Below are 10,214 nucleotides of genomic sequence, written 5' to 3'. Positions count from 1 at the left end.
GCGCGGATGGGATCGTAGAAAAGCAGCGCCCACTGGGAGCCAATCGCCATCCTCCGTTCTGGTTTAGGTCCCGCCCATCGCCGCATCGCTGGCTGTATTAAAGCACAAAGGTTCTCCGGTTATTTAAACCTAAAGAGAAGATATATCTGGTTGTATGTGTAAAGTAAAACCCCACTCAAACATATTCATACCACAGCAGAATGAATTATACTGGATTTAATATGGAGATCCAAAAGTGCCACAGTTAAATAAATGAACAAATCAACAAACAATTTATCATAAATTACACTTGAGTGTGTCACTAATAACTAAAATAAAAAGAAATGTAATTTCTTACATATATAAATCGTAAAAAAGAGGTCTTCATGGCTTGAATGTCCCTGAAGCAGGAGTCAGATACAAGGTAGACAGAAGGAAAGCATCTTCTCTGGTTACAGAAACAAACAAAAGGGTGTGGGAGAACTTCGGAGTGACTATGGAGATGGACCTTTGGTTGTCCTCGTGGAACCTCTGACAAACCATCCAATAAGTCAAAATGGGAATGCTTGGGGACTGCACCCTGTACTGGGTACATGACCAAGTAAAGAAAAGCGCACTTTGAAGGTCTCTTTAATCTGATCACCAGAGGAGGCGGAGTCTGAGGATGCGAGCAGAAGGTGAGTCCATCACTTGGGTAGAGGTTGTCAATGTAGTTTAAAAGTTGCCAAGCGACAGAATTTTGAGGGTAGAGGAAATTTATCCCAAGATTCTGAGTGCCAAGGACATTGTTGGGCTGGTGTCATGGACACACCTCTTCAGTGTGTCATGGGGAGTTGTGGTGTCACAGACACCACATATTGATAAACCACACTTCTTAGCCTTTATAGGAAAGTCTACTTTAGAGTGTTGTAATAGAACTCCCAACCTAATGCCTAATGTTGTATTCAGAAAGAGCAATAGGCTTTCACCCTGGCCAGGGAACTGAAGAGGAGATCTCACAGAGTTGTTGAGGGGGTAATGTGAGTTTGGTTTTCTTGTTTTATGGATATAGAAAAAGCAAACAACTTTGTTTCCTAAGCCGTTTTGTGGGGGTGGGGGATACTCTTAAATCATTGTGCAATGAAAGCAGCAGATCTATCTGCATTCTTGGCGCAAAGTAAAGTTTGTTTCTAGTGTGGGTTGGACCTCACCAGGCCTTTCCCTTGTCCCCAATCCTGTTTGTAATATTAATGGACACAATCTCAAAGTGCAGTCTTGGACAGGAGGGTTCATGGTCTGCTCATGTTTGGTTTTTGCAGGCTAAAGTTTTTCCTCTCAAGAAAGTAATACAGGTGAGGACAGTGGCTAGGAAGTAATCCAGCTGGCTAATAGTACGTTTCGAGAGCTGTCCCTGGTGCTGAATGTGGCGCTGTACTCGGTCCTCATTTCAAACTGCGCTCGCCACCCGTTTACTTCTGCGTCCTCCTCTCCCTCTCTCCTTCTCTGCCTCTCATCCGCCCAGCTGCCCCTGCACCGCACTGATTAGCTGCAAGAGAGGGGGGGTGAGAGATTGGCAAGTGATGCATGGAGAATCGCACCCGGGAGAGAAGCAGAGACACCACTTAAAGAGCCACAGACCGTTTTTAATGACTCCACTGTAACGAGGCCGCATCACTGCAAGGTGTTCTGCGTTTCTTAACTTAAGGGCTGCACTTTGCAAACGTATGCGGGCGCGGATGCTTGGTGACGCCTGATTGTGTCTGTCTGTGTGTGTCCATGTGAAAAACAAGCATCCCACTAGATAAGCCTTAAATTATAATGTCTTGGCTCTTTAAGAGGCATGACAAATAAACACTGCCATATCCACCTTAATGAATCGACCTACTTTAATAATTGTTTGTATATTTTTATTTAGTTTGTTTTCTAAATGTTTTTTTCTTTAGAATAATAAATATGTGAATTGTGAAATAAATCAAAAGAGACAAATTTGTTGGTACTCCAGGTAAAGATGTGTTGCAATCCTTCAAAATCAGATTTTTTTTATTGCAACAGCATAATCTAACGCTGAAACATAAAAATGAAAAAACATATTTAATCTTAGTACATGTTAAAATATCACTTAAAAAGTCCACATTAAAATTAAATATTTAAACTTCGGACATTACTTCAAGAAAATAGTCAGTGCAACAATGAAAACATTTAAAATAACCAGAATTGTGACAAACAAAGCTGAATGATGACCTGTATTTATTTTGTCACCATATCAGGATGGTTAGAGATGGTAAAAAGAAAATATCCAAAGCTTACTGTTGGAGAACTGCAGCAAATAGAGGCTTTTTGTGGTCACAAAGTCTTCATAATAATCATTAGATGCTATCTGTATGCCATAGAAAAACATTCTGTCTTAGTAAGAAATCAGGTGTAGTTTGTTCAATTTTGCTAGACTGCAACTGCATGCTTTAGTACAATAAGACTGACATTGTACTATTAGACTAAGGTTGAGCTTTATGACAATAAACTACAAATGCCATGTGGGTTAGGAGTGAAACATGGGATTGATATGCACTGCTGTGGGCAGGTTTCTATTCCAAAGGTCAAATGTTCAATGTTAGAGTGCATGGTATTACCATCTCAGATACTAAGTTGATGGATTCTAACAGAAAATTAAAATTCAGTTGTTAATAATTTCTGTAGGATAATGATTCCATAAATTTGGCCAAATCAGTCTACCATAGAAAACCTGCGGAGTGACCCCAGGAGAAGAGAGTTTACAGACAATGAAGAAAATGGAGAGCCTACAGAGATTTTGAAAAGATTCCTCGCCCTATGTACTCCAACCTTGTGAAATGTTATAGTAGCAGGCTAAGTACGTTTACAACACTCTTGCAAAAAGAGGGATGCAAAAAGCATTAAATTAGACTTACAAACAATTGTGATGCCCGTGATCTTGTTAACAACATTTATTTCTTAACTCTGGATTTTTTCCACCTACTGAATAAATGCACTCAAATTAAAGTTAGGATTTTTCTGAAATTTCCTTTGTGACATGTATGCTTCTGCAAAGAGGAATTTACTGTAGGGCTTCTTAAACATGGGGTGCTAAACATATGTCTACTTCAGTACATACACATATGTTTGCTCAACAACACAAATTCATCTTTCTACACACAGGCGAGCAAGCAACCAATCTCAGTTGAGTGATTTAACCCTTGTAGGCATTTTCTGGCATTCATTTCAAGCTGATTTAAAGTCTTCAATTGACTTAAAGGTAGAGTACCATGACTGGCAAGTGCTACTGAGTAAGCCACACATAAATAAATACATATCAGAGTTAGAGGTGATAGGTCAAATCATCTTTCAAATGTACTTTTCCTCAGAGAACCTGTTTATGTGTGTGAAAATGTGAGTGTCGCTTGCTTCCTCACATTATCTCACAAGAGAACTCATTAACATAGAAATGACTTCAAGAGGAGAAGCAGAGGGTTACACCTTGGGTTAGAGACAGGAGAGAGGTGGAAAAGCTTGACAGGGTAGGGAAGAGGGAGGCATTTTCATATAAGGAGAGGGAAAATAGGAGGGTAGAGATGGGTAGGAGAAGAAAGCGTATTTAGGGATGACAGTGTGCAGAGAAGAAAAGGGAAGCACAGAAGTTACTGGACTTAGAAAGAAGTGATATTTTAGTGTCAAACTGTTTTGCCAACAAAGATGGAAATAGTGTTTAAGAATATTGGATGGAATGAACGACAAAACCTTTTAAAAAGGTTTGCCTCATCCTCAGCTTTAGCTGGGCAGCTTATACCATTGCAGGGAAATGCATCATGGGACATGAAGTCTGCAATCACCAAAAGCTTCCTATCTTTGCCCTTGTGCTCTTTTTCCATCCCCACTCCCCCGTGCACTTAATTATTTGAACAGCAGCAGAAGGAGAAGGACAGACAGAAAGTTGAGGCGGTCGTCCAAATGAGGAGGAGAAAGACTGTGGGGTTTCTGCTCAGTGAACTGGAACCCTTTCATGCCTTTGGCCACTCTTCAGAGATGAGGAGAAGGGGAGGACGGAGGAGTAAAAAGTTAGAGGAAACTGACAAGCTTGCAGAAATTAGAAAGCAAACAATGAACTATCTGGAAGAGAAAAGGAGAGGAAGAAGTGCCGGGTGGCTGACAGATAGAGGACATTGATTAATTTGTTGTGCGCATTATGCGTGTGCAGATGTGATTCTTTGTGTGTGTGTCCTTCAGCATATGGAACCATCTTCAGGGCAGAAGAGGACATACGGCGATGTGGCATGATGCTCGTATGTCAGAGCAATGATTTATGAAGTCTCTGCAGACAGAGAGAGCCCAATTAACTGGTCAAGGAGCATGAGCATGTATTGGTTTGTGGTTGTTTTAAAAGTGAGGCAAAGTACACTATTATTACTTCTAGACTGGATCACTGTATCTCTCTCCATTGTGGGATTGACCAGTCTCTTCTTCGCCATCTTTTGCTGGTTCAAAATTCAGCTGCCTGTCTGCTAACAAGTTCAAGACGACATAGACATATATTCCTGATTTTGTATTCTCTGGCTGTCCATTTCTCCTTAGTGAGGTTTTACATCCATATATTCTCAGTAGATGTTCTCAAGACCAAACGCTTTTAGTTGTTTTCAGGACTTGGCTCATGACCATGTTGAACAGAGCTTTTTCAGCTGCAGCTCTTATGCTCCTTGAACCGCCACCTTAACGTGGTGGAGGGATTTGAGTGCTCGAATGATCCTAGAGGCTATGTTGTCTGGGGCTTAAATGCCCCTGGTAGGGTCTCCCATGGCAAACAGGCTCTAGGTGACGGGTCAGACAAAGAGTGGTTCAAGAACCCCTCAACTACGAAATCGAGGCACGTGACGTCACCCGGTACAGCGGAGCTGGGGTCCCACCCTGGAGCCAGGCCTGGGGTTGGGACTTGTCGCAGAGCGCCTGGTGGCTGGGTTGCTCCTCGCGGGACCTGGCCGGGCCAAGCCCGAACGAGAGACGCGAGACCATCACTCAGTGAGGGACCGGTGCAAAAAGGATTGGGTGGCGGACGAAGGTGGAGACCTCGGCGGCCCAATCCCCGGATGCTTAGGCTGGCTCTAGGGACGTGGAATGTCACCTCCCTGGAGGGGAGGAGCCTAAGCTTGTGCAGGAGGTCGAGAGATATCTACTAGAAATAGTCGGGTTCGCCTCCACGCACAGCGTGGGCTCCGGAACCTATCTCCTCGAGAGGGGCTGGACTCTCTTCTACTCTAGAGTGGCCCACAGGGAGAGGCGGCAGGCTGGGGTGGGTTTGCTTGTCGCCCCCCAGCTCAGCCGTCTAGAGTTGGGGTTTACCCCAGTGGATGAGAGGGTCGCATCCCTGCGCCTTCAGGTTGGGGAGAGGTCTCTGACTATCATTTCGGCCTACGGGCGGAGTACCCGGCCTTCTTGGCATCCCTGTCGGGGTTGCTGAATAGTGCCCCTCCCAGGGACTCCATTATTCTGCTCAGGGACTTCAACACCCCCGTGGGAAATGACAATGACACCTGGAGAGGCGTGATCGGGAGGAATGGCCTCCCAGATCTGAATCCGAGCGGTGTTTGGTTATTGGTTTTCTGTGCTAGTCACGGATTGTCCATAATGAACACCATGTTCAAACATAAGGATGTCCATCAGTGCACTTGGCACCAGGATACCCTAGGCAGGAGGTCAATGATCGACTTTGTTGTCGTATCATCAGACCTTCGACCGCATGTTTTGGATACTCGGGTGAAGAGATGAGCTGTCCGCTGATCACCACCTGGTGGTAAGTTGGATCCGCTGGGGGAGGGGAAATCTGGACAGACTGTGCAGGCCCAAGCGCATAGTGAGGGTCTGCTGGGAACGTCTGGCGGACCTCTTGGCCAGGGATGTATTCAATTCTCACCTCCGGGAGAGCTTTGACCAGATTCCGAGGGATGTTGGAGACATACAGGGGTTAGACAATGAAACTGAAACACCTGGTTTTAGACCACAATAATTTATTAGTATGGTGTAGGGCCTCCTTTTGCGGCCAATACAACGTCAATTCGTCTTGGGAATGACATATACAAGTCCTGCACAGTGGTCAGAGGGATTTTAAGCCATTCTTCTTGCAGGATAGTGGCCAGGTCACTACGTGATACTGGTGGAGGAAAACGTTTCCTGACTTGCTCCTCCAAAACACCCCAAAGTGGCTCAATAATATTTAGATCTGGTGACTGTAGAGGCCATGGGAGATGTTCAACTTCACTTTCATGTTCATCAAACCAATCTTTCACCAGTCTTGCTGTGTGTATTGGTGCATTGTCATCCTGATACACGGCACCGCCTTCAGGATACAGTGTTTGAACCATTGGATGCACATGGTCCTCAAGAATGGTTCGGTAGTCCTTGGCAGTACTTGTGCCCATCTAGCACAAGTATTGAGCCAAGGGAATGCCATGATATGGCAGCCCAAACCACCACCCCCATGCTTCACTCTAGGCATGCAACAGTCTGGGTGGTACGCTTCTTTGGGGCTTCTCCACACCGTAACTCTCCCGGATGTGGGGAAAACAGTAAAGGTGGACTCATCAGAGAACAATACATGTTTCACATTGTCCACAGCCCAAGATTTGTGCTCCTTGCACCATTGAAACCGACGTTTGGCATTGGCATGAGTGACCAAAGGTTTGGCTATAGCAGCCCGGCCGTGTATATTGACCCTGTGGAGCTCCTGATGGACAGTTCTGGTGGAAACAGGAGAGTTGAGGTGCACATTTAATTCTGCCGTGATTTGGGCAGCCGTGGTTTTATGTTTTTTGGATACAATCCAGGTTAGCACCCGAACATTGATTTCAGATAGCTTCCTCTTGCGTCCACAGTTAATCCTGTTGGATGTGATATGCCCTTCTTGGTGGTATGCTGAGATTCCCCTGGATACCATGGCTCTTGATACATCACAAAGACTTGATGTCTTGGTCACAGATGCGCCAGCAAGACGTGCACCAAAACATTGTCCTCTTTTGAACTCTGGTATGTCACTTGGTAATGTTGTGTGCATTTCAATATTTTGAGCAAAACTGTGCTCTTACCCTGCTAATTGAACCTTCGCACTCTGCTCTTACTGGTGCAATATGCAATCAATGAAGACTGGCTACCAGGCTGGTCCAATTAAGCCATGAAACCTCCCACACTAAAATGACAGGTGTTTCAGTTTCATTGTCCAACCCCTGTAGAGTCCGAGTGGACCATGTTCTCCGCATCTATTGTCGATGCTGCTGCCCGTAGCTGCCGCCGTAAGGTCTGCAGGGCCTGTCGCGGCGGCAATCCCTGAGCCTGGTGGTGGACACTGGCAGTAAGGGACGCTGTCAAGCTGAAGAAAGAGTCCTATCGGCCGTGGTTGGCTTGTGGGACTCCTGAGGCGGCTGACGGGTACCATGGGGCCAAGCGTGCCGCGGCCCGGGCGGTGGCAGAGGCAAAAACTGGGACCTGGGAGGAGTTTGGTGAGGCCATGGAGAAGGGCAACCAGTTGGCCCCGAAGCGATTCTGGCAAACCGTCCGGCGCCTCAGGAGGGGGAGGCAGTGCTTTGCCAACACTGTTTATAGTAGGGGTGGGGAGCTGCCGACCTCGACTGGGGACATTATCGGGCGGTGGAAGGAGTACTTCGAGAATCTCCTCAATCCTGCCATCACGCATTCCCTGGTGGAAACAGAGGGTGGGGACTCGGTGTTGGACTCTTTCATCATCCAGGCGGAAGTCACCGAGGTGGTTAAAAAGTTCAGCGGTGGCAGGGCTTCGGGGTTGGATGAGATCCGCCCTGAGTACCTCAAGTCTTTGGATGTTGTGGGGCAGTCATGGTTGACACTCTTCAACATTGCGTGGCGGACGGGGACAGTGCCTCTGGATTGGCATACTGGGGTGGTGGTCCACCTACATAAGAAGGGTGACCGGAGGGTGTGTTACAACTACAGGGGGATCACACTCCTCAGCCTCCCTGGTAAGGCCTACGCCAGGGTATTGGAGAGGAGAGTCCGGCCGATAGTCGAACCTTGGCTTCAGGAGGAGCAGAGAGGTTTTCGTCCCGGCCGTGGAACACTGGACCAGCTCTAGGGTACTTGAGGGTTCATGGGAGTTTGCCCAACCGGTTCACATGTGTTGTGTGGACCTGGAGAAAGCATTCGACTGTGTCCCTCGTGATGCCCAGTGGGGGGTGCTCCAGGAGTATGGAATTGGGGGCCCTTTACTAGGGGCCATCCGGTCTCTGTACAAGCGGAGCAGGAGTTTGCTTCGCATTGCCGGCACTAAGTCGGACCTGTTCCCGGTGCATGTTGGACTCCAGCAGGGCTGCCCTTTGTCACCGGTCCTGTTCATAACTTTTACGGACAGGACTTCTAGACACAAACAAGGGCCGCAGGCGGTCTGGTTTGGGGACCAGAGGATTTTGTCTCTTCTTTTTGCAGATGACGTGGTCCTGCTGGCCCCCTCTAGCCAAGACCTACAGCATGCGCTGGGGTGGTTCGCACCTCCAAGTCCGAGGCCATGGTTCTCGACCGGAAAAGGGTGGCTTGTCCTCTTCAGGTTGGAGGGGAGTTCCTGCCTCAAGTGGAGGAGTTTAAGTATCTCGGGGTCTTGTTCACAAGTGTGGGAAGAATGGAGCAGGAGATCAACAGACGGATCGGTGCAGCTGCCACAGTAATGGGGACGCTGTGCCGGTCCGTTGTGGTGAAGAGTAAACTGAGCCGAAAATCGAAGCTCTCGATTTACCGCTCGATCTACGTTCCTACCCTCACCTATGGCCATGAACTTTGGGTCATGACCGAAAGAACGAGATCCCGGATACAAGCGGCTGAAATGAGCTTCCTCCGTAGGGTGACCGGGCACTCCCTTAGAAATAGGGTGAGGAACTCGGCGATCCGGGAGGGGCTCGGAGTAGAGCCGCTGCTCGTCCACATCGAGAGGAGCCAGTTGAGGTGGCTCGGGCATCTATACCGGATGCCTCCTGGACGCCTTCCTCGGGAGGTGTTCCTCCCACCGGGAGGAGGCCCGGGGGACGTCCCAGGACACACTGGAGAGACTATGTCTCTCGGCTGGCCCGGGAACGGCTTGGGCTCCCCCCGGAGGAGCTGGAGGAGGTGTCTGGGGAGAGGGACGTCTGGGCGTCTCTGCCGAGTCTGCTGCCCCCGCGACCCGGTCCCAGATAAAGACGACGAGTACGAGTACGAGGGCACAACCATTAGGCCAGTCCTTGTTTCTCCAGTGTCTTTTATTGCTGGTTTTGTTGTTGTATTGTCAACCTTGTACTTTATTGCTTATAGTTTTTATTGTCTTATATATATTGTACAGCCCTTTGGTTGTCTTTTGGTTTGTATACCTCTTTACAAACTAAATAAAATAATAATAACAAACTGCTCCACACACAACAACCTGTCAACCTCAGCCTTTGTGGGGATACTCACCTGCCTCCTGGAAAACTTCAGCTTCCTTTTAAACCTTGTTGCAAATTACCAAACTTCATTTTATGCAATAACCACCTACCTTTCCTCCTCATCGTCATCCTGAAACCATTCACTCTATCTCGTGGCAATAAACTGTTTAAACCTTCCTCAATTGTTCGCAGTTGGTGCCTGCACAAAGTTCTCATTAACAAACATAATGACAGTCTGCTTCAAATAGTCTCCTTCACAAACTGGTTCTCATATATCATGGTTCTGCTTTGGGACTGGGGCTTTATTTGACACTTACCACTCACTGTCATTGTTGTTTCCTGGTGGCCTAGCCCATACTCCATTTTCACAGGAAAACTCACTGGTTTCTTTTCATTTTTATAATTCGAGAAACCCCTTCATTCTATATCGGCAGTCATATTTAGTAAATTAGAAAATGTGTTCCGATCAGACTCGTTAGTCAGATTAAAATTACCTTTCTAAATTAGCAACCTTTAAGCAGATATCAAACATACTTCTCATTAGGCCCACATTTCTGCATTAAATTTTTTTTTATTGGTCTATTCTAATCTTAAATGTCTTGTTTATTAGCTGTAAGTGACATATCATCATAATTAACAGAAATACAGGCTTTAAAACATCAGTCTGTGTGTAAATAGCCTATAATGTGTTTTACTTAGTGATTTGAGTTAATGAAAAAAATTATTTTTCAATAATATTCTAATTTACTGAGTATGACTGTATTGTCACAACGTAATATTTATAACACTAGCTGAAGTTTACATTCTAACAACAAACAAAAAGGTAAGAAAAAGTTAGAT

The sequence above is a fragment of the Girardinichthys multiradiatus genome, chromosome Y (assembly GCF_021462225.1).
Source record: "Girardinichthys multiradiatus isolate DD_20200921_A chromosome Y, DD_fGirMul_XY1, whole genome shotgun sequence".
NCBI lineage: Eukaryota > Metazoa > Chordata > Actinopteri > Cyprinodontiformes > Goodeidae > Girardinichthys > Girardinichthys multiradiatus.
The sequence above is the reverse complement of the archived record's forward strand: the minus strand, read 5'-3'. Positions refer to the sequence as shown.